Below are 20,863 nucleotides of genomic sequence, written 5' to 3'. Positions count from 1 at the left end.
ACTTCACTACGTAACATCCACACCTGTAAGCTTCCCTGCGTATCAATGCTTTGACATCGTATCAGCGTTCATCGCTTCTTCTTAGTTCTCAGCTGATAAAACACGATGCCTCGCTCCAGGTCAAGAGTTTGTTCTTGCCGATTCAGGCGACCGCATTCCGACAGAGGCGAAATGCACAAAGGGGCGTACAAATCAGTTTTGGAGACCGGTAATAAATCATAGGTTCGCGATGTCAGGGCCTGGATCCCTTAACTACACTTTCTGCCATAGCCTAAGTGGCCCCTCATAGAAGTCAAGGCTAAACAGTCAACATCAACACGATGCTCAGCGCCAACGTTGCCATAAATTCACCAGCCTCATACGAACACACGCTCAAGTGTACAACGTCAGAATACTGCACAGCACCGTACTCGAAGCACATAGCGGTTCAACATTCTAGCTGCTTTCGGATCAAATCGGTTCAACTCGTCGATCTGGCAACACTGACGCACTTTGTTCAGAGCAGTCACTGCACATATAGTACGATGCCAAGTGGTAAGGTATGTGCCGCTTGGGTGGTATCCGAACGACGACCGACGCCAGTAAACAGGCGAACGCGGTCTCGCAGTACGATGCGAAATGCGGCTCAAGAGCAACAGTCCGTTTAAATTCCGCACGAATTTTGTAAGTTATAAAATGTCGTCAGAGTACTTTATGTTCACTGCAGGGCAAAGCGATCTCTAATTACACCTGACCTTCGCTAGCTTATATCAAGTTATGCCTGCAAGTTTCCTGATTTTATTACCCCACCTAACTTTCCGCCGTCCCCAACTGCGCTTCCTTTCCCCTAGCACCCACTTTGTACTTATGATGGATCATCGATTATCTGCCCTATAAATTAGGCGGCCTGCCCAGCTCCTATTTTTGCACTTAATTTTAATTACCACTACCCTCGTTTGCTCTCCATCCACAGCGCTCTCTTCATCTCTCTTAGCGTTAATAGGCATAACATTTTTCGTTCCATCGCTTGTTTGAGCGGTCCTTAACTTATTCTCACACTTCATTGTTAACCTCAAAGTTCTGCCCCATATTACAGTACTGGAAGAATGCAATAATTATACGCTTTTCTTTTCAACGACAGCGGTGAGCTCCTGGTCACCATTTGGTAATGCCGGCCGTATGGACTCCTACCCATTTTCATTCTAATGTAGAGAGAGAGAGAGAGAGAGAGATAGAAGAGTGGCAAGGCAGTAAGGTTAACAAACGCACGTCCGCTTTGCTACCCTGCACTGGGGGAAGGGGGTATAGGGATGAAAAGGAGAGAGAAAGGAAATAGAGAGAGCACAGTGTCGCACACATTTGAAACTTCGCACGAAGTCTACAGACGGTCGCCAAGACCTGTCGACTTCAAGTAGTGCAACAATGCTTTTGTGGCTTTCTGTGCCATCGACGCATACGGCCATGGTCCAAGGATCTTGATTTCCGAAAATGGTCAAGAGTCCAGCCGGTTGAATACTGTCCGGAGATCTTCACGCTCGACGTCGAACTAGGGACAGAGACATAAGACATGTTCAATTGTTTCTCTTGTTCCACAAGAGTCGCACATGGGCATATCCCCGATTCCATTGCGGAACGAGTAGGCCTTTGTAAATGCCACCCCGAGCCATAGGCGGCACAATACTGTCGCCTCAGAGCGGGAAATGTTTCATGGCACTTGTAGCTTCAAGGATGGGTCAATTTTGTGGAGATGGCACTTCGGGAGGTTAAGAGAAGACCAATATTTGTGTGTCATAGCTTTAGCCACGATATGAAGTTTTCCAGGAGCGTCGGTCCAGGATAAGGGCATTGGGACTGGTTGGCCTTCCAGATGAGCGGACCGGACGGGTTCTTCGGTGAGGTCATTACCAGCAATGCTGGTATGTCCCGGTGGCCACTGAAATATAATTTCATGTCCTTTAGCGATAGCTTGATGGTGGTCTTCTCTTATCTCATATGCCAACTGCTCATGAGTCCTGTGATAAATGGCAAAATGCAGACTCTGATGTGCTGCCTTAGAATCACAAATGACCCATTTCTGAGGTGACTCTTGCAGGAGGTATTGTACAGCAGCACGCAGGGCAGCAAGCTCTGCCGCCGTTGATGTTGTCACGTGTGACAGCTTGAATTTGAGTGTGGTTTTCGTAGCCGGAATGACAACGGCACCTGAAGAGCTGGTAGACGAGACCGAACCATCGGTATAGTGTGTATTCGGTCCCCGTAGGTCTCATTTATTAATAGCAGCGTCATCTGTTTCAGAGCTATTCTTGGGTGATTGGCCTTCTTTACTCCCGGAATACTTAGGCGCACCTGAGGCTGTTGCAGGCACCACAAGGAGAATGAAGGCCTTGCTGCTGGGGTGTATCCTGATGGAAGACAATCTGGATTGGTGACGATAACTTCAGAAAACGTGGAACGAGGTCTCTGCGAATGCAAAAACGCCAAGTGATAATCGGGGACGCGGGAAGGATGGTGGATATGCGGCCTGAGACAAACCACTGCAACTTATGTTTGGATCGGATGATCTTTGGCGAGGACGATTGTTGCAGGTGCTGACGCTCAGCGAGGAAGTCCTAAGTAAGTGCGCAATGCTTGGCCCTGTAAGCTCTCCAACGAGCGAACATTTGACTTGCACGTATTGAACAACACTGGAAGGCTGTAGCGTAGGTATCCTAGAAATAGAGCTCTGTACAAATTAAGCATGGAGCGTACAGATGTGCCCATGTTTTCCCGTATATGAATTTCAGTACCTGGGCAATCGACGACAGTTTTTTCTTCAGGTACGTGCAATGAGGGCTCCAGGAAAGATGGCGATCGATTATTACACCTAAAATTCGATTGGTCTTTCCGTAGGCAATAGTGTGTCCATTAATAGAGACTGGGTATGGTGTCATAGGTTTTTTTGTGAATGCAACCAATGCACATTTCTCGGTTGATACAGTCAAGCTTTGTGCTTGAAGATATGCTGATGTCAAGGTTCCTGCCCGTTGCAAACGCGCGCGCAATTGAAGCCGAGTAACTGCAGAAGTCCAAAGGCAGATGTCATCTGCGTATATCGATAGGCAGATTGTGTTAGGTAAAACGTCAGCTAGTCCAATGAGTGTCACATTGAACAACGTCGGACTCAATACTCCTCCCTCAGGCTCGTCGCAGTACGCGTAATGTTTAGCTGTGGGGCCATCTTCTGTATGCACAAAAAACGACCGGCGAGTTATGTAGTCGGATAACCAGCGAAGCATGCGGCCGCCGATTCCAATAGTTTCCAAGGAGGTGACGATGGCATCATGTGCAACGTTGCCATACGCGCCTTTCAGGTCGAGAAAGAGTGCCACTGATATGCGCTTGCGGCTTATCTCCTGCTGCACAAACATTGTGAGGTCAATGACACTGTCAATTGCAGAACGACCCAGACGAAAGCCTGCCATGGAAGCGGGGTAGGTATTGTAACGCTCGAGATACCATTCTAGATGTGCAAGGACCGTGCTTTCCATAACCTTGCCGATGCAGCTAGCAAAGCAATAGGGCGATATGCCGCCAAGTCCAACGGAAATTTTCCCGGCTTTAGTAATGATACCGGCCGACTTAACTTCCAGTGCCGGGGAACAGTACACCTCTATGCCATGAGTTGTTAAAGCTGTTCAGAAGCGCTCTTCTTGCCTCTTGTCCAAGGTGTCCCAGGGCAGAATAGGAAACGCCGTCAGGACCTGGAGAGGATGATCGTTTAGAGACTGCCAGGGCAGCTTCGAGTTCTTCAATGGTAAAGGACACGTCCATTTCCGGTACCTTAGCCGCTGGGAGGTCGCTTACATCAACGTTGGCGTTGACAGGCTCGCCAGTGACTCTCGCACAGAATTCCTCCGCCACACCAAGCTCTGTTTGGCCAAGATGGAGGGCCAAAACTGCAAATGGGTGTCGTTGGTGTGGGGATGAACGAAGACCACGTACTGTCCTCCAGATATGTGAAAGCGGCTTGCGAGGGTCCAGTGACTCGCAGAAAGTCGTCCATCGCTCACTCTCTAGTTTGTCTATGCGACGCTAAATTTTCTTCTGAATGCGACGTGCGTCTCTCAGATCATAAATTGATTTAGTGCGTCTGTATTGTCGATCTGCACGCCGTCGAATCGCACGAAGTCTTTCAAGTTCAATGTTGAAATCGGTTTGGTTTGATGACCGCGATGATGAACACTTGGAAACCTTAAGTGCTTCTGCAATGGTGCCGTCGATGTCGCCGGCGAAATCTCCCCCACATGCCTCTTCCATAAGCGACGTAAACATAGTTCAGTCAGTTTTCTTCAAGATACCACGAGAGAAAGACCGATTGAGTCCATTATTCGTAAGTACGTGGGAATGTGATCACTCTCATGAGTCTCGATGTCGCAAAACCATTTAACATGTGATGTGAAGTTCCGTGAGACCAAAGTCAAGTCCAGGCAGCTGCTATACGTAGGACCCCGCAGATATGTCGGGCTACCATCGTTCATGATGCAGATGTCATAATCAGAGGCAAGCGACGCAACATTCCTTCCCCTGGAGTTTATCTTGGTGCTTCCCCAAAGAAAGTGGTGCGCATTGAAGTCCCCAGTGATGAACCAGGGGCCATCAGTTTCCTTTATTATGTATTTCAATCTTTCATGGTCAAACCGCCTTGATAGGGTGATGTAACAACCAATAAGAGTTAAGGCCTTTTTGAATTTTTTGATGCGGATGCGTACGTATTGGTTGTATTCATGAGGCTGAACAGCATGCGAAACATTGTTCGAGTCCGTGCGGATGTAAATGAGAACGTTGCTCTGTTTCTTGCATGTGGAAGAAGCAAAAGCTTCGTAACCAGATAGTCTGTAGGGCTTTGTACGTTCGGTTCACAAATAACAAGTATAGGGAACCGATTCCTCAAGACAAATTGGCGCAAATCCAAGATGCGGGACTTCAAGCCTCTGGAATTCCATTGAAAAATCGTTGCACTTCTAACTTCAGTGCGAAAAGAAAGTACTGGGTAAGCCATGGTGCTTATAGGAGGCTTGCAAATACTGGATTCAATGCATCCAGTATTTGCAATGCGCTTTCAGCTGTTGGTGTCTGCAGCTTGTTCAGTAGCATGCCAATCGTATTCATTAGTGATCGCACCATTATAAGCACTTGCCGATCCTGTTCGGTCAATTCACCTGCAGGAGATGCCCGGGATGGTCGACGTGCATCTGCGTGCAGCGATTCTGCTGGTGGTTGCCGTTGTGGCAACGCAGGCCAGGCTTCGGTGTCCGTGGCCTTCCAAGTGCCCTTGTCGTTTGTAGGCCTTTCTGATGTCAATGGCCTGGCTGGCAGTGGAGGAGGTGACTGTGGAAGGGGCATACGCGTCATCGACGCAGAAGCTTTTCTTTAAGAACGTCGGCGACGGGAGCGTCGCTTCCTGATTTTATCGGCGGCTTCTCGATAAGAGGAATGATCTCTTGCCATCTCTTTTAAGATAGCCATTTCCTTCTTTATTTTGGCGCAGTATTTAGATGAGGCGTCATGAGATTCGTGGCAGTTTGGAAATTTCATGACAGTGGCGGCACATTTATCAGCGGCGTGTGGTTCAGCGCAGCGGGGGCACACTGTTTCCTTTCTCACAGACGCTGCTCGCGTGTCCGAACATCATGCATTTGCGGCACTGTAGAGGCTTCCGAATGAAAGGCCGGGCATGATGACGAAAGTGGCCTGCCTTAACGTGAGATGGGAGACAGTTGCCCTTGAAAACAATCTTCACGCAACGTGAGTTGCCCAGGCGGTAGACATCAACAATGACGCCACGATCATTTGCTGCTTTAACCAGAATCGGCAAGTCATTGCTGAGGATGACCAAGTCTACATCATGAAAGTGATGACATCAGAGCCCAGTGATGACTGGTGATGACATCAGAGCCCAGTGGTATGTGAGAGCGCACCTGCATGCCATCAAGACCTGTTACTTTGCGTAGGGCGCTAAGCGCACCCCCATGCAGTACATCAACCGCCAGTACATTTTTGCGGGTGTTCACTCTTTTGTCCGTGATTTCATTTGGCACCACGGTCTCCAGCAGCATCGAGACAGATTGCCTGTTAAGCCGCTTCATGATACCGTTGGGTATCACAGGCATGAACGGAATAGTGTTGGCGTCGGAGTTCCGCGTGGGCTCAACAGTTTGCGTACTGGAGGACGAAGAGGACCTGGTGTTCCTTCCCTTCGCCTTGCGGCTCCGCACAAGTTCGAAGTCTTCGTCGTCGAAAGGGTCCTCGCTGCTGAGCGAGTAGATATCGGTGCCTTCACTGTCGCTGTCAGTCTGGAGCCCGATCCGCTTTCTGGAGGCGGCCGTCGCTGACGCCGCCGGATCTGGCAGACGCCCTGGGCGGTCCACGTCCATAGCCAACGAACAAGGCGCGACGACTGATAGATACACTGGAGATTTCACAAAAATAACCAAAGGTATAAAAACGACACTCCGCCAAGAGACACTTCGTCGTCGTCTCGATTAGATAAATATGTAAAATTCCGTCTCATGATCAGGGTTCCCTATGAGTAATTGACCAATATTGTCTCACTCCTTTACATACTCTAGAGCCTGACTGCCGATCATGAAGTCTTGTTCGCTTGACAGGTTATTCAACATTACCTTTGTTAACCTAAACTACGTTAAGGTCCTCAACCAATTGTTGCAATGTGTCGAAAGCGTTGCTGAACAGGAAAATGCCATCGGCAAGCTGAAGGTTGCTCCGTTAATCACCGCCCTCGATCTTCGCCAGTCTAATAGCTTGAATACTTCTGCTAAGCATTCAATTATTATAACTGGAGAGATTGTGTCTCCTTGCCTGGCCACTTTCTCGATAAGTATTTTTGCGGCTAACTAAAACATGTGGAGCCACAACTATCACTAAGGCTGAGTCCAAGCCTGAGAAGTTGCGGATACGTATGCTGCATGAAGCGAAATATGCAAGTTACTCATGAATGAAATAATTATTGAGTTGTTCAAAGGAAAATGAGACATCCACTCAAATGAAGCAATTGCTACAAAGCAATTGCTTTTGTAGCAATTGCTTCATTTGGGTGGATGTCTCATTTTCCTTTTAATTCCTTCTCTCCACCTAGCGGGTTTCCGCTGAACTATTACGTCAAACACTTGCCTTTGCTTCGAGTTGTTGACAAATTCGACTTCGCCCTGCCATCTGCTAGCTGCCTGGTTAGCTCAGATGGTAGAGCGGCTGCCCCGGAAAGGCGGTGGTCCCGGGTTCGAGTCCCGGACCAGGATGAATTTTTCTTCAGCTGCGAGGCTTTCTTTCGAGGAAACCGTATGGGTTTCCTTTGTAGCAATTGCTTCATTTGGGTGGATGTCTCATTTTCCCTTTAATTACTTCTCTCCACCTAGCGGGTTTCCGCTGAACTATTACGTCAATTATTGAGTTGTCAGCCGTACGCCGCAAGCACCCCGGCCTTGATGTGAAGTTCGTTCAGTCTTTCAGTACAATCTCTGCGATATGCACTTACACCGCCAATTACATAGAATTGTCGTAGCTTTGTCCAAAAGCACTGAATTAAGTGATCGAACTGTGCGCCGCTGGGAGAGCGCACAAGGCAGCATAATTTGAGCGACGTCAATGTTGATCTTGCTGATACGACGCATTTTAGTGACCGCGCTTAGCGTCGGGCACGCTCCACATTGTTCACTTCACGATACCAGGCCACTGTTACCGGCTTTATCGCGCCGTCATGTTGAATTCACTACTGCGCAGCAGGCGCGGAGCATCGTGAGACTGTTGCCGGCTGGACGAAAATTCTTGCGCTGGATTCGCATACGCCTATGAAGGGTTTCTTAGGTAAGAATAAGTGATAGGAGGAAACAATAGAAATAGCATCACACGAAGTGACTGAAAGACGTGAGTGACGTCATTTCGTCCAGGACTGATGTCAGTCTGGGGTCTAGAATAAGCATCTCCCGCCAATCACTGGAAGGCGATTGCTGTCGTCTGCTGTAGCATTTCTTTTCTGCCGTCTGCTTTCACCGTTGGCTGTTGCCTCTGCTGGCTTTGTGTGTACAAAACAAAAACGTTGTGGTGTGTTTATGAGCGTTACACTGCTTTCGTTTTTGCCAAAAACGAATTGTCTCCAGTTACACGCCTCTTCGTGGTAATAAACATAAGTGTGTGTGTGTGTGTGTGTGTGTGTGTGTGTGTGTGTGTGTGTGTGTGTGTGTGTGTGTGTGTGTGTGTGTGTGTGTGTGTGTGTGTGTGTGTGTGTGTGTGTGTGTGTGTGTGTGCGGGGGGGGGACGCCTGCGAGACTTATTGGATTCGTTCGTGAGATGCATTTTATTGCACATCATCACAATGGTGGTACGTCATTTTACACGCCATTTCTTTTTTTTTTTCAATTTCATCGTACTGACGTCCCGCGTCATATGATTAATAAATGGCCATCCGTCGTACGCATACGTTAGCTCACACCGTGCGCCACATAATGAGCAACACCGTCGGCACAGACACTACGTCGCTTAAACTTTGTGCTGAATCAAAACCATGCGCTATATAATATACAGCTGAGGCTAACAGCACAGAAGACGACAGCGAATTGTGCAGCAGCAACCAGTTTTCATAACTAGAAACGTATAAGCGTTTTTTCGTTGTTTCATGTCGCATGGTGAATAATAGCCTCAAAGCGTTGGAAAAATAATCATCCGCAGCCCTATGAGCAAGAGAAAGCTCAAACGATAAAATAAATACGATAGAAGTCGGCTCCAAACACATCAATGACAAACTTGACGGTTGTCAGGGACGGACACTGCACTCATGTTTGCTAGCACCCAATAGAGTGTCATGGCGAGTATGAAAATTTAGGCTACTGCGCGCATACAGAAACACAGCCTATCAGACATTAGGCAGCAGTTAGCCACACTGCATAAATGTTACTGCCTTTCACAGCAGCTCAATACAATTATGCAGTGAAACAGCACTTCGAGATGACAAATCAGAGTGCGCCACAAAGGTATAAGCACGCGCCATCCTCGGCTATCAGTTGTGACCTCTGGCCAATCAGCCACAACAGCGCCTTCCAACGCTTACCTGAGTCAGCTCGAGCGGCGCAGATGGACATAATGATGTTCGTAAGACTGCTACACCCCTATAGTAGAAATTTCTTCTTAAGTCGTCATCTGCGACGGCTGTTCAGGTTTTGTGAATCGACTTACGCTTACCAATGGCGGAAGTACTGAAGTTCACACCTGTGCTACCCTTCCATGTATGCATTTTTTCGACTGCAGCGCTCGCCTTTGCAGCGGCGGGCATCGCAAGCTTGCTGATATTACGAACAGATTTAGCTTTGTGAATACGCTTTTTTCGTAAGATTTTTCTTACGCCAAAATTTGTTCGCAAGTTCGCTTAGTAAATTGCGCACCAGATGCGCAGTTCTGTGCCTCGATATCGACTTTTGTCTTCTCGCTCTATTACTCTACTAAGATATCATTTAATAAAATCCCTCATCCGAAGAGCGAGTTTGAACACCTGATTAACATTGTCGGTTGGAAAGAGGAGAAAGCGCGAGTACGCGAGTGCGTTGCTAACGTTTGCACAAAGTTAGAATTCCATAATTCTCGAGTAGTCTGAAATTGAAAGCATGGTATATTGTTCAGTTGGAATGTCATAATGTGGCATGAGTGTTGGAAATAACTACGTAATCTGCAATGACTACATGGGAGGAAAGCGCATTGTAGCGGACATTAGTGGGAGCTTGCAAGGCGGTCTGAATAACATTTAACCGCAGAATGGTAACCGGAAACATTTGTTCAAACTGCCAAAAAATGTATTGCTTTGTCAAAATTACACTGTAAACGCCGACCTCGAAGGAGAAATTATTTCTTGTGAAAAGCAACGCATGCAGATTAAGAAATGTGATCCGCCTCCTAAAATTTCTTTCTCACCTAAAGACGCTATGTAGTAAGTGGTGAACTTTACCTCATTTAATTGGGACTGTCGGTTGGCTGACGGTGGAACGTGCTTGCAAGAATGGCATACTCGAATACGGCTCACATATAGGCCGTTTCTACAATTTTGCATTGGTTTATTAATCGTATTACAAAAGAAAAATGCATGAAAATGATCATTGCCCGACACAAATAAATACTGGTCTACTGCTAGGTATGAACTTGGTTTCTGCTAGATCTTGGTTTAAATTAACTGCCTATGTAGGAATATATTCTTGTGTGATCATTTTCGGAGGTACCTTCCCTTTCGCTATATTTCGCTTGACTAGCGCTGGACGCGTGAGCAGCTCCTGGCATGCCACAAACGCAGGCAGGCTAACCAAGAACGCTGTCGCTCGGCGACGCCGAACTAGAGTGACCTAGAATAATAGGGGAGTGTCCAAAGCGGCGACTCCGGCAAGGGCCTTTTTCTGTGAACTGCCGCGCCGCGCCGCTGCTGCTCCGGACCCGTGGGCTTCTCGCGCTCGCGAAGCGCGCAGGAAGCGAGGGTCGTCTGCTACGCGCTGTAGGCTTTTGCGTTCAGTTTCCACGCAAAACACTTTAAGTCTATTTAACTTGAACAGTGGGGGTGCTGCATGGAGCTTACCTATCTTTCAGCGTTGTCTATGTGCTTGGGCAGCAAGAGAATGCAAAAACTAACGCGTCAAACTCATCAGCGCGGACTAGTTCCGGTGTTATAGTTCGGGAACGGTAATGCGGTAAGTCATCAGCGCGGACTAGTTCCGGTGTTATAGTTCGTGAACGGTAATGCGGTAAGTGTGCGTGCGTAGAAACGCCCAACTGAGCCCGCGCAAAGAAAAAAACGTAAAAAATGGTATTAGCGTGGGTACGCGGGCAATAGCACCATGCTTGCAAGAATAAGTATCGAAAGAAAGAAAATTACTCGCGGAGTCAAATGAAATACTTACGCGTGTGCAGTGAGCGCTTCGCTCACCACTACGCGCTTTTCACTCAGGGTCAGTAGTGGTTTAGAGCCATATACACAATTATTTATTCGTGAATTTTTTAGCCTCGACAATACTTTATTATGAACAGAGCGCAGAGAAGGTGTAATTGAAAGAAGAGAAGGCGAAGAGACGGCCCAAACGCCGCAGTATTGTTGGCCTATTTCGCTTCAGAGATAGCGTACACGAACAATTCTTGCTGTATGCTGTCGCTTCAACGCAAGCTTCGCGCACGATGTACCTTCAGGTTCACGGTGAGCGAAGCTTGTTTCAAATTTAGACATTCTGAAGAAAAGCAATTTCAGCCAATAGACAAACAAATATAAAAAAAGGTGAGCAAATATTGATATATTTTCTACATTGAAATGAATAGATAACTACTACTGGCCTAGCCATTTACTCATTCGTTGTGCAAAAGTTATTGCTGCAATAGCGTTTTTTTTTAAATAATCCGTGAATCCTCTCTGAAATTACCAACATATGTAACTTCTCGTGATATCATAGTTATTGCTTAACGTGTGATTTTTTACGTAAACAAGCATTCATGGCGCGTGACGATGTTTCCGATTGCATTATATTGAGTTGAAAATCCTCTTCAAAATTACTGTATTTGATGCACTACAAATATCGCTACTGATTCTACATATCCCTAAAATAGTTACCTTCAATCACTAATGTAAACTGCCGAGTAGCAGGAAACGAAAGAGCCCTTTATTGCAAGAAGCAGGTGTATTTATACACAGGCAGACCAGGCTTGCGCATCAACGATATTCTTTATGACGTTGCCACTGGTCACACCTTCCTTCCTTTGAAGGAAAAAATAAAAAAAAACACGAGATTGTACGAAAGATTTTACAACCAACTAATAAGTCAATTTGCACAGCTTCCACTGGACTGTCTATGTGCGGCGTTCTGGGAGAGGATACCGTTGCGGCTCTCTACGCTGTCGTGTGCTTCTACGGAGTGCTTCTTGAGGTGCTTGTTGCTCGGTGTTGCACGGTTGAGAGGAGGACTGAGGGGTCGCTATCGTACACTCGGTCTGCTGGGAGGAAGCTTGCCCTTCTGTTGATCTCAGGGTGCTCCCTCGTGCGTCGTAGATGCTGCCCATTCTCTGTCTCAACGACATAAGAGCGCGGTGTACTTGCCGGGCCTATGACAACTGCTGGTGCCCATGTCCTGTGTGTCGTATCATAAACAGTCACCGTGGAACCCCCGTGAATATCCGGTAGACTTCGCGTTGTTCTGTTGTAGAAAACGCGTTGTTTGCGCCGTATTTCGTCGAGTCACTTTCGGACAATTTCGGTTGGCACGATTTGTGGTTCGAGGTGGCACTCAAGTACTGGCAGTTTAGTCCTCGTCTGACAGCCCATGAGTCGTTGTGCGGGCGACTTTAGGCGGTCGTCCCTTGGCATGTTCCTCCATTCTACCAGGGCACTGTCGAACTCCAGCGTTCCATACCGGCACTTCTTGAGCAGTTTCTTTGCTTCTTGGACGGCCATTTCAGCCATGCCGTTACCGCGAGGATAATACGGACTGGAATTCTAGTGGACGATGCGCAACTGTGTGGAAAAAACGGGGAAGCACGCACTATTGAACGGGGGGCCATTATCGCTGCATATCTTTGCTGGGATGCCGTGAGTGGCGAAGATCTGCATGCACACGTTTGTCACTGCTTCTGCTGTTGTTCGATGCATCTGCTTGATCTCGAAAAAAAAGAATAGAAATCTACCATAACAAGGTACTCCTCGCCTTCGTGGTAGAAAAGGTCGACTCCGATTACTTGCCACGGCAAAGAGGTATATCGTGACTGAGCATGGGTAACCTGGCGTTCCTGATCTTGTAGCTTTGACAAAGTAGGCACGTCTTCGCGAGAGATGCAATATCCGTCGACATGCCAGGCCAGTACATTACGTCTTTGGCTCTTGCCTTCATTTTTTCTTCACCCCCGTGTGCCGCGTGGAGTAGATGAAGTACCTCTTGTCCTTTTGTTGGAGGAATGACGAGTTTGTTGCTTCTTAGGAGGAGACCGTCTTCGACATGGAGTTCGTCGCGGTAATTCCAGTACGCCCGTACGGCCTCGGATACCTGTTGCTTGCTCTCTGGCCATTCGTTGCTTGAAGTAGCTGCACAATTCAGTCATTGTTGCATCTTTCAGTAAAGCTTCGCGGATTCCTTGCAGTTGCCGATCAGAGACTGGAAGCGAAAAAAGAGCATGTACTTGAAAATTTAGCGATTCTTCTTTCAGCTCAGTCTTGTTCGGAAAGCGTGACAGCGCATCCGCTGGCTTGTAAGTCACTCTTATAGGGAACCTCTGAAGAGCGAGTCTCATACGCTGCAAGCGTAACGGGCACTCACACAGCTGTTTCTTAAATATTGACTCTAGGGGGCGATGATCAGATTCGGTGCTGACCTCTGGCTGCCCTAGCACGTAGTCTTCAAATCTTGCGCACCCGTGAACAATGGCTTGGATTTCTTTCTCGATTTGCGCACATTTCTTTTGGGCTTCGGTAAGCGACCGTGACCAGTAGGCGATTGGATGTCCGTTTTGCAAAAGAACTGCCCTACTCCTTTCTGGCTTGCGTCTACTGACAACGTCAGCGGTATTCCTTTCTCAAAATAGACAAGAACAGGTGCCTTTGTTAGACAGGCGCGAAGACCTTGGAAGCTTTCTTTAGTCTCTTCTGTCCAAAGCCATGCCGTGTTCTTTTTCAATAGTTCCCGGAGGGGCGCGTACAGTGAAGACATGTTGGGGATAAAACGCACCGCGAAGTTTAACAACCCAAGAAAAACTTGCAGTTCCTTACAATCTTTCAGTGGCGGCACTTGCAAAATGTCTTCCACTCTCCCGGGATCCAGGCAAAGTCCTTCTTGTGTGAGGATATGTCCCATGTAGCTAACTTTCGGCTGCAAAAAATGGCACTTTTTATTGTGCTCCCTGCAGCGTGCAAGTAAAGCTGCTAGATTATTGTCATGCTCTTCTCGAGACTTTCCCCAGACTAAAATGTCATCCATTATAACGGCGACGCCATTCAAGCCTTCTACTACTTGGTGCATTTCCCGTTGAAAAACTTCCGGGACAGAGGCAATCCCAAATGGCATGCGCATAAATTTGTAGCGGCCGTAGGGAGTGCTTATCGTGCATATTAATGAACTTTCTTCGTCTAGCCTAATTTGCTAAAACCCTGACGATGCATCTAAGGTTGAAAAGTACTTCTTTGCCCCATGCAGGCGCGGAACATCTTCTAATGTTGGCATATGATAGTGCTCTCTCAGTAAGGCCTTGTTCAAATCCGAGGCATCTAAACAAATGCGTACTTTGTCGTTTCTAACCACTACGACCATGTGGCTTGACCAGGCAGTAGGTTCAGTTACCTTTTCAATGACGTGGTCGTGCTCCATTTTATCAAGTTCCTGTTTTACACGTTCTTGAAGAGCAACCGCCACCCTTCGGGCTGGCTTGACGCTGCCTCGTGCTCCTGGCTTGAGCTTAATGTGGTACGTAACACCCTTCAGTTCTCCGAGGCCTTGGAATACATCACCAAAACCGGCGGTTGGGTCCTGGCTTGGCAGCGCGTCGACTGAGCGTACGCGGGATATCAGTCCCAAGCGTTCTGCAATATTGCCACTGATTGTTACTGGCACCGTTCTGGGGTACGATAAAAATTCCGCTAGACAACTCTGAGCCTTGCAAGATGTAGGCAAGGTAATTTTCTGCAAAGCTGTTTGCTTGTGGCCGAAGAAGGCACGCAAAGTGGTCGAGCACGGCTGTGCCCACTGTGTAGTTAGTTTTCGGAGCATCGTCTCAGACATGATGCAGCAGTTGACTCCCGTGTCGATTTTGCAATCAACCGCTGCTCCTGCGATAATAATTTCCGCCGACCAACGGTCCTCACTGACGATAGCATAAGCTTCTAGCGTGTGCAGGAAGTATTCATCGTCAGTTCCTAGAACAACCTGTTTGACTTCGCGTGACGTTGACCTTGATCTTTCCTTGTTGTGCCTGACGGCACATTCGAGCGAAATGATTGCTTCTACCGCAGTTGTTGCAGCGTTTGCCCTGAGCCGCACATTTCCCATTTGTGTGCATTGGAGAACCACACTTGGAGCAAGGCGTTGCGCTCGCTTCGATTGCGGCGACTGTCACGTCGGCCGTTCTGGCTCTGATTTCTCGAAGTTGTACCTGTGCTTGTTCTCGTGCGCGGCACATTTTTACTGCTTTTGAAAATGAGGGGTTTTCCGAGAGAAGCTTCTGCTGGAAGTCTTTATCTCTGATGCCGACAATTATTCTGCTTCGTATCAGCCGTTCCTCGAGTTCACTGAATTCGCATCTGCTCGCGAGAATTCGCAGTTCTGTGTGAGCCAGTCATTAAAGGACTCTACCTCTTGTTGGTCCGTGGAGCCAAATCGGAATTCGTTAAAAGTTAGGTTCTCAGATGGCTTGTAATGGGCCTCGAACTTTGCTAAAAGGCTTTTGAGGTCTTTCCTTCTCGTCTTCGCTGTCGAACTTAAAAGTATAGTACGTTCGTCTCGTGTCTTCACCTATCGTCATCAGAAAAGTTGCGGCTTGAACTTCCTTAGGCTGCTGGGTCAGTCCCGTCACCGTAGCAAAAAGGTCAAACTCACTTTTCCATAAAGTCCAGTTATGAAACGTGTCTCCAGTCGTGTCCAGTGGCCTGGTGGCTGTAGCAGAGTCGACGCCATTCTTGCAATGGGCGTTTGTGGTCGATCCGTAGATACATTCATTGCCAACTGGCGGCGGTAGCAAAACGAACCGCCGCTCCCACTTCTGATACCATGTAAACTGTTGAGCAGCAGGAAACGAAAGAACCCTTTATTGTGAGAAGCAGGTGTATTTATACACAGGCAGACCAGGCTCGCGCATGCGTATCAACAATATTCTTGATGACGTTGCCACTGGTCACAACTAAAACATGAAAAGTTTATGTTCTGGTGATTAGTCGCCTCTTTAATTACGTAACTACAAGTACGTAGTTATTTATTAGTAAGTTATTTGTTGTTGCAGTAAGGGTGAAAAGAGACCAATTCAGGCTGGTGCTCGCAAACAAATATGCAGCTTTAGAACTGGAAGATGAAGATAACATAGAGGTAATGAAGGAAACCGTAACTAGGCTGATCTCAGAAGCAGCAATTGAAGTGGGAGGTAAGGCACCAAAGCAACCTGTAGGGAAGCTCTCCCAAGAAACAAAGGACCTAATAAAGAAACGACAAAACATGAAAGTGTCCAGCTCAAGAGATCAGATAGAATTCGCTGAACTGTCAAAACTGATCAACAAGAAGAAAGTAAGGGATATTCGAAATTATAACGTGGGAAAAATTGTGGAAGCCGTAAAATATGGACACAGCATGAAATCAGTAAGAATAAAACTAGGCATAGGACAAGGCAAGATGTATGCACTGAAAGATACGCATGGTATTATCATCAGCAATTTCGATGACATAGTAAAAGCAGCGGAAGAATTCTATACTGACCTGTACAGTAGCCAAAACAGCCAAGCTACTTTCATTCGAAATAGTAATGAACTGGATACAGAAGCTCCTTCTATAACTAGCGATGAAGTTAGAAGGGCCTGGAAAGACATGACCAGGGGAAAAGCGCCTGCAGAAGATGGAATAGCAGCAGATTTAATCAAGGATGGAGGAGATATCATGCTTGAAAAGCTTGCGGCCCTTTATACGCAATGCCTGACAACTTCAGGTGTACCAGAGAGCTGAAAGAACGCCAACATTACACTTATCCATAAGACGGGAGACGTTAAAGAATTGAAGAATTACAGACCCATTAGCTTGCTTTCAGTATTGCATAAAATATTCACCAAGATAATTTCCAATAGAATCAGGACAACACTTGACTTCAGCCAACCAAGAGAACAGGCTGGCTTCAGGAATGGATATTCTACGATGGACCATATCCATGTCATCAATCAGGTAATCGTGCAATCTGCGGAGTACAATCAACCTCTCTATATGGCTTTCATAGATTATGAAAAGGCATTCGATTCAGTAGAGATACCAGCAGTCATAGAGGCATTGCGTAATCAAGGAGTAGAGGAGGCATACGTGAATATCTTAGCAAATATCTGCAAGGATTCCACAGCTACCTTGGTTCTCCACAAGAAAAGTAGAAAGATACCTATCAAGAAAGGAGTCAGGCAAGGAGACACAATCTCTCCAATGCTATTCACTGCATCCTTAGAAGAAGTATTCAAGCTCTTAGACTGGGAAGGATTAGGAGTCAGGATCAACGGCGAATACCTCAGCAACCTTCGGTTTGCAGATGACATTGTCCTATTGAGCAACAATGGAGACGAATTACAACAAATGATTGAGGACCTTAATCGAGAAAGTGTAAGAATTGGGTTGAAGATGAATATGCAGATAACAAAGATAATGTTCAATAGCCTGGCAAGGGAACAAGAATTCAGGATCGCCAGTAAGCCTCTAGAGTCTGTAAAGGAGTATGTTTATCTAGGTTAATTACTCACAGGGGACCCTGATCATGAGAAAGAAATTTAAAGAAGAATAAAATTGGGTTGGAGTGCATACGGCAGGCATTGCCAAATCCTGATTGGGAGCTTACCACTGTCGTTGAAAAGAAAAGTGTACAATCATTGCATTCTACCGGTGCCAACATATGGGACAGAAACTTGGAGGTTAACAAAGAAGCTCGAGAACAAGTTAAGGACCGCACAAAGAGCGATGGAACGAAAAATCTTAGGAGTAACGTTAAGACACAGGAAGAGAGTGGTGTGGATCAGAGAACAAACAGGGGTAGACGATATTCTAGTTGACATTAAGCGGAAGAAATGGAGCTGGGCAGGCCATGTAATGCGTAGGACGGATAACCGGTGGGCCATTAGGGTTACAGAATGGATAACAAGAGAAGGGAAGCGCAGTCGAGGACGGCAGAAAGTCAGATGGGATGATGAAGTTAGGAAATTCGCAGGCGCAAGTTGGAATACGCTAGCGCAAGACGGGGGTAATTGGAGATCGTAGGGAGAGGCCTTCGTCCTGCAGTGGACATAAATATAGGCTGATTATGATGATGATGATGATATTTGTTGTGTGCAAATCAGCGAGCATACGCAATAAATATTCCTAAAGTTACTTTGATGTTAAAATTCGCTTAGTGTTTGCGCTCTTGCAACACAGGAAGGCGAAAGACGAGTTGCACATCCGTAAAGCATCACGTTCGTTTTCTGACGTTGGCTCGTAACTATGAAATGAGGCGTACGCACACAATGATGCACTGTTAGCGTTTCGTTTATTTTGGTTTGTCCTGTTTTTTTTTGCCGCGCATATTTCTCGCGTAACCTTTACCTATACAAGGCGTATAGTGGCCTTGGTAGGTTGTACTGCTGAGCTCGAGGACGCGGGTTCGATTCCCGGCCACGGTGGTTTACATTTCGATGGAAGCAAAATGCATAAAACACCCGTGTACATAGATATTACAGGTGCACGTTAAAGAACCCCCGGCGGTCGAAATTACTGGAGCCTTCTAATACGGCGTCTCAGCCATATTGTGATTTCTGGGTGTAAAACCCCGGAATTTATCATTACTATTATTACCCTTTATACCTGTGCTCTCAGTCCTTCATGATTTATGGGTAAGTTCGACACGTTGAGATCGAGATTGGCATTCAACACATTCTTATCGTCACATCCACACCATCATAGGATTTCTGGCCAAAAAATGCCGGTTTGCACCACACGTCATATTGTTGTCGTTAACCGCAAGCATGTCAAGTTAATTAAGCCATGACCCATCAGTCATCTTTAGTCACACATTTGTGCTGTTCCACGATCAACGAGACGCGAGAGTTACGCGGTTTGTATTTAGTTTTGGTACCTCCCTCCCCACATTTCGCGTCGGCGTCTACGAGCGACAGCGTTCCTGGCATGCCACAAACGCAGGCAGGCTAACCAAGGTTGGCACAGTGCCAAGAACGCCGCTTCTTGCCGACGCCGAACGCGTTAGAGGCTAGCCGCTCGATATCAATCGGCCACCTTCGCTGTGTCTTGAGCTTAGCGCGGCCTAGTGCAAGCTTTCGCCTTTTTTTAGGGGCGAGGCTCCTTAGGGTGTGGGTCTGTCCCTCCTCTGTAGTAGTAGTCGTCGTAGTAGGTAGCCACGTCTACTTTTATGAGAAAAAAAAATTCCGAGAGTTGTGGCCGTAGCGGAATCGAACCAGGGACCGCTCGCTTCTGAGCGCGTGGCGCTAACCACTACGCCACGAAGCGCACATGGACAGACGCACCACGATGGCAATAAATACCCAACATTAACGAAAGACTGCGCGTTTCTAACGCGTTTGTGCTAGCGCGTTACGGCCCGTGCAAGAAGCTGGTGTAAGACGCTGTGGCCTCTCCGCCTTACCCCCGTATTCATAAACGCTGATGGCGTCGGCAAACGCGGTGCAGGTTCCGGCATGTGTAAACGGCTGCGTAAGACGCTGTGGCCTCTTCCCCTTAGAGTACTGCACGTTTCTAACGCGTTTGTGCTAGCGTCCCCTTAAGCGGGAGATGGTGCAATTATAATGAAGGGTGCTGTTATAAAATAGGAATGACGTCACATATGGCGCGTGTCATTGGTGGAAGTCAATCGTTCGATTTAGTGCGGCGAGACTGGGCGAATTACACGGAAGATTCACGGTTTACCGATGATTCCCTCCGGAGCTTCGCCCACTCATCATCATTCACCCCGTGGATATGGGGTGTTTTTTTTTCTACTGGCTCAGCGCGCCGCGGAGAGAAGAAGGGCAGGCATAGAGTTATTATACTGACTCTAGAGGACAAGCTGCCCATAGGGCCCATGCATTGAAATCGGTCACCATAAGAGTGTCGCCATTATGATACACTGATGTTGCCAGCTCCTGAAACGCTTGCTAGACTTGGCGATAGTAATCAGTTTTAATCTGACAACCTATAGCTTGTAGCATGTGTGCAGCCGTGTGCGCGTGCGCGGGTGTGGGAGGTGTTGGCCCAAGGATAACCCTGTTAAAATTTCCGCCGGTATGTGGTTGTCAACCACCACGCACTAGCGAAAATACCGTATAGCTGTTAAGGCTTCCCTCTTTGCTGTCTCAAGTGTCACTTGACGAGAAATACGTAAAAAAATGCTGTACTGCGATGATTCCCGAACGATTGCGATGAATCACGAAAGCTGTCTACTCGCGTGATGTTCTGAACAAGTCAGGCACGTTTACTTACGCGTGAAGGGAAATGCCAGAGCCCTTTGGAGCTTTAGTCTTGCACAAAAGGCACGAAGGTTCCATCGCGTCAACCGATGTCGTCGCGCGATCACATGTCAGAGCTAAACTATACCAAACGAAACCACCACGCATCCGAAAACACAAATAAAAAAATATCCGAGACCGAAACTTCTATCATGCGTTATTGAATGAATGAGTACATTGTGAATTGCATAAATTACGTTAGCAAGCGCTTCCTGTAAGCTTAATATTCACACATCACCATCATAAAGCCATCAGGTATTGGTTTTTATGACACAGCATAAGGCGACCTATACTTGTATTCATCTCTGAAAAATAATTGCGCTGGCCACATTGACAAGTTACATGATGGCGCCGACAAGATGGCGGTACCCTAGCGCCCCCCCCCCTTTTTTTTTCGGCCCAGCTTTGCCTCTAGAGTCAGTTTATTAACTCTATGGAGGCAGGGGTCGGGAAGGCAGGGAGCTGGCGAGGAGGAGACTCCTCCTCCTTCTCCTCCGGGTTGTCATTGATACTACGTCTACGCACTACAAATAGGGCTGGCTTAAACAACTTCGCTGTTAAAGGCTAGGTCTGGAGTGCTATGCAGGATCCCCCGAGTTTCTTGCGCGCTAAAGTTTCTTGCACGCTAAATAAAGATAGCGCGGAACGCGCGAACGCAGCCGACAACAAAAT

General features: G+C 47.2%; 1 protein-coding gene across 3 annotated transcripts in view; it reads left to right on the top strand.

The window, feature by feature from the left end:
- LOC119450890 (uncharacterized) overlaps positions 1-20,863 on the top strand; it is a 177,087-nt gene that overhangs the window by 116,655 nt on the left and 39,569 nt on the right. The gene's annotated exons all lie outside the window — the stretch shown is intronic.

The sequence above is a fragment of the Dermacentor silvarum genome, chromosome 4 (assembly GCF_013339745.2).
Source record: "Dermacentor silvarum isolate Dsil-2018 chromosome 4, BIME_Dsil_1.4, whole genome shotgun sequence".
NCBI classification, from domain to species: domain Eukaryota; kingdom Metazoa; phylum Arthropoda; class Arachnida; order Ixodida; family Ixodidae; genus Dermacentor; species Dermacentor silvarum.
The sequence above is the reverse complement of the archived record's forward strand: the minus strand, read 5'-3'. Positions and strand labels throughout refer to the sequence as shown.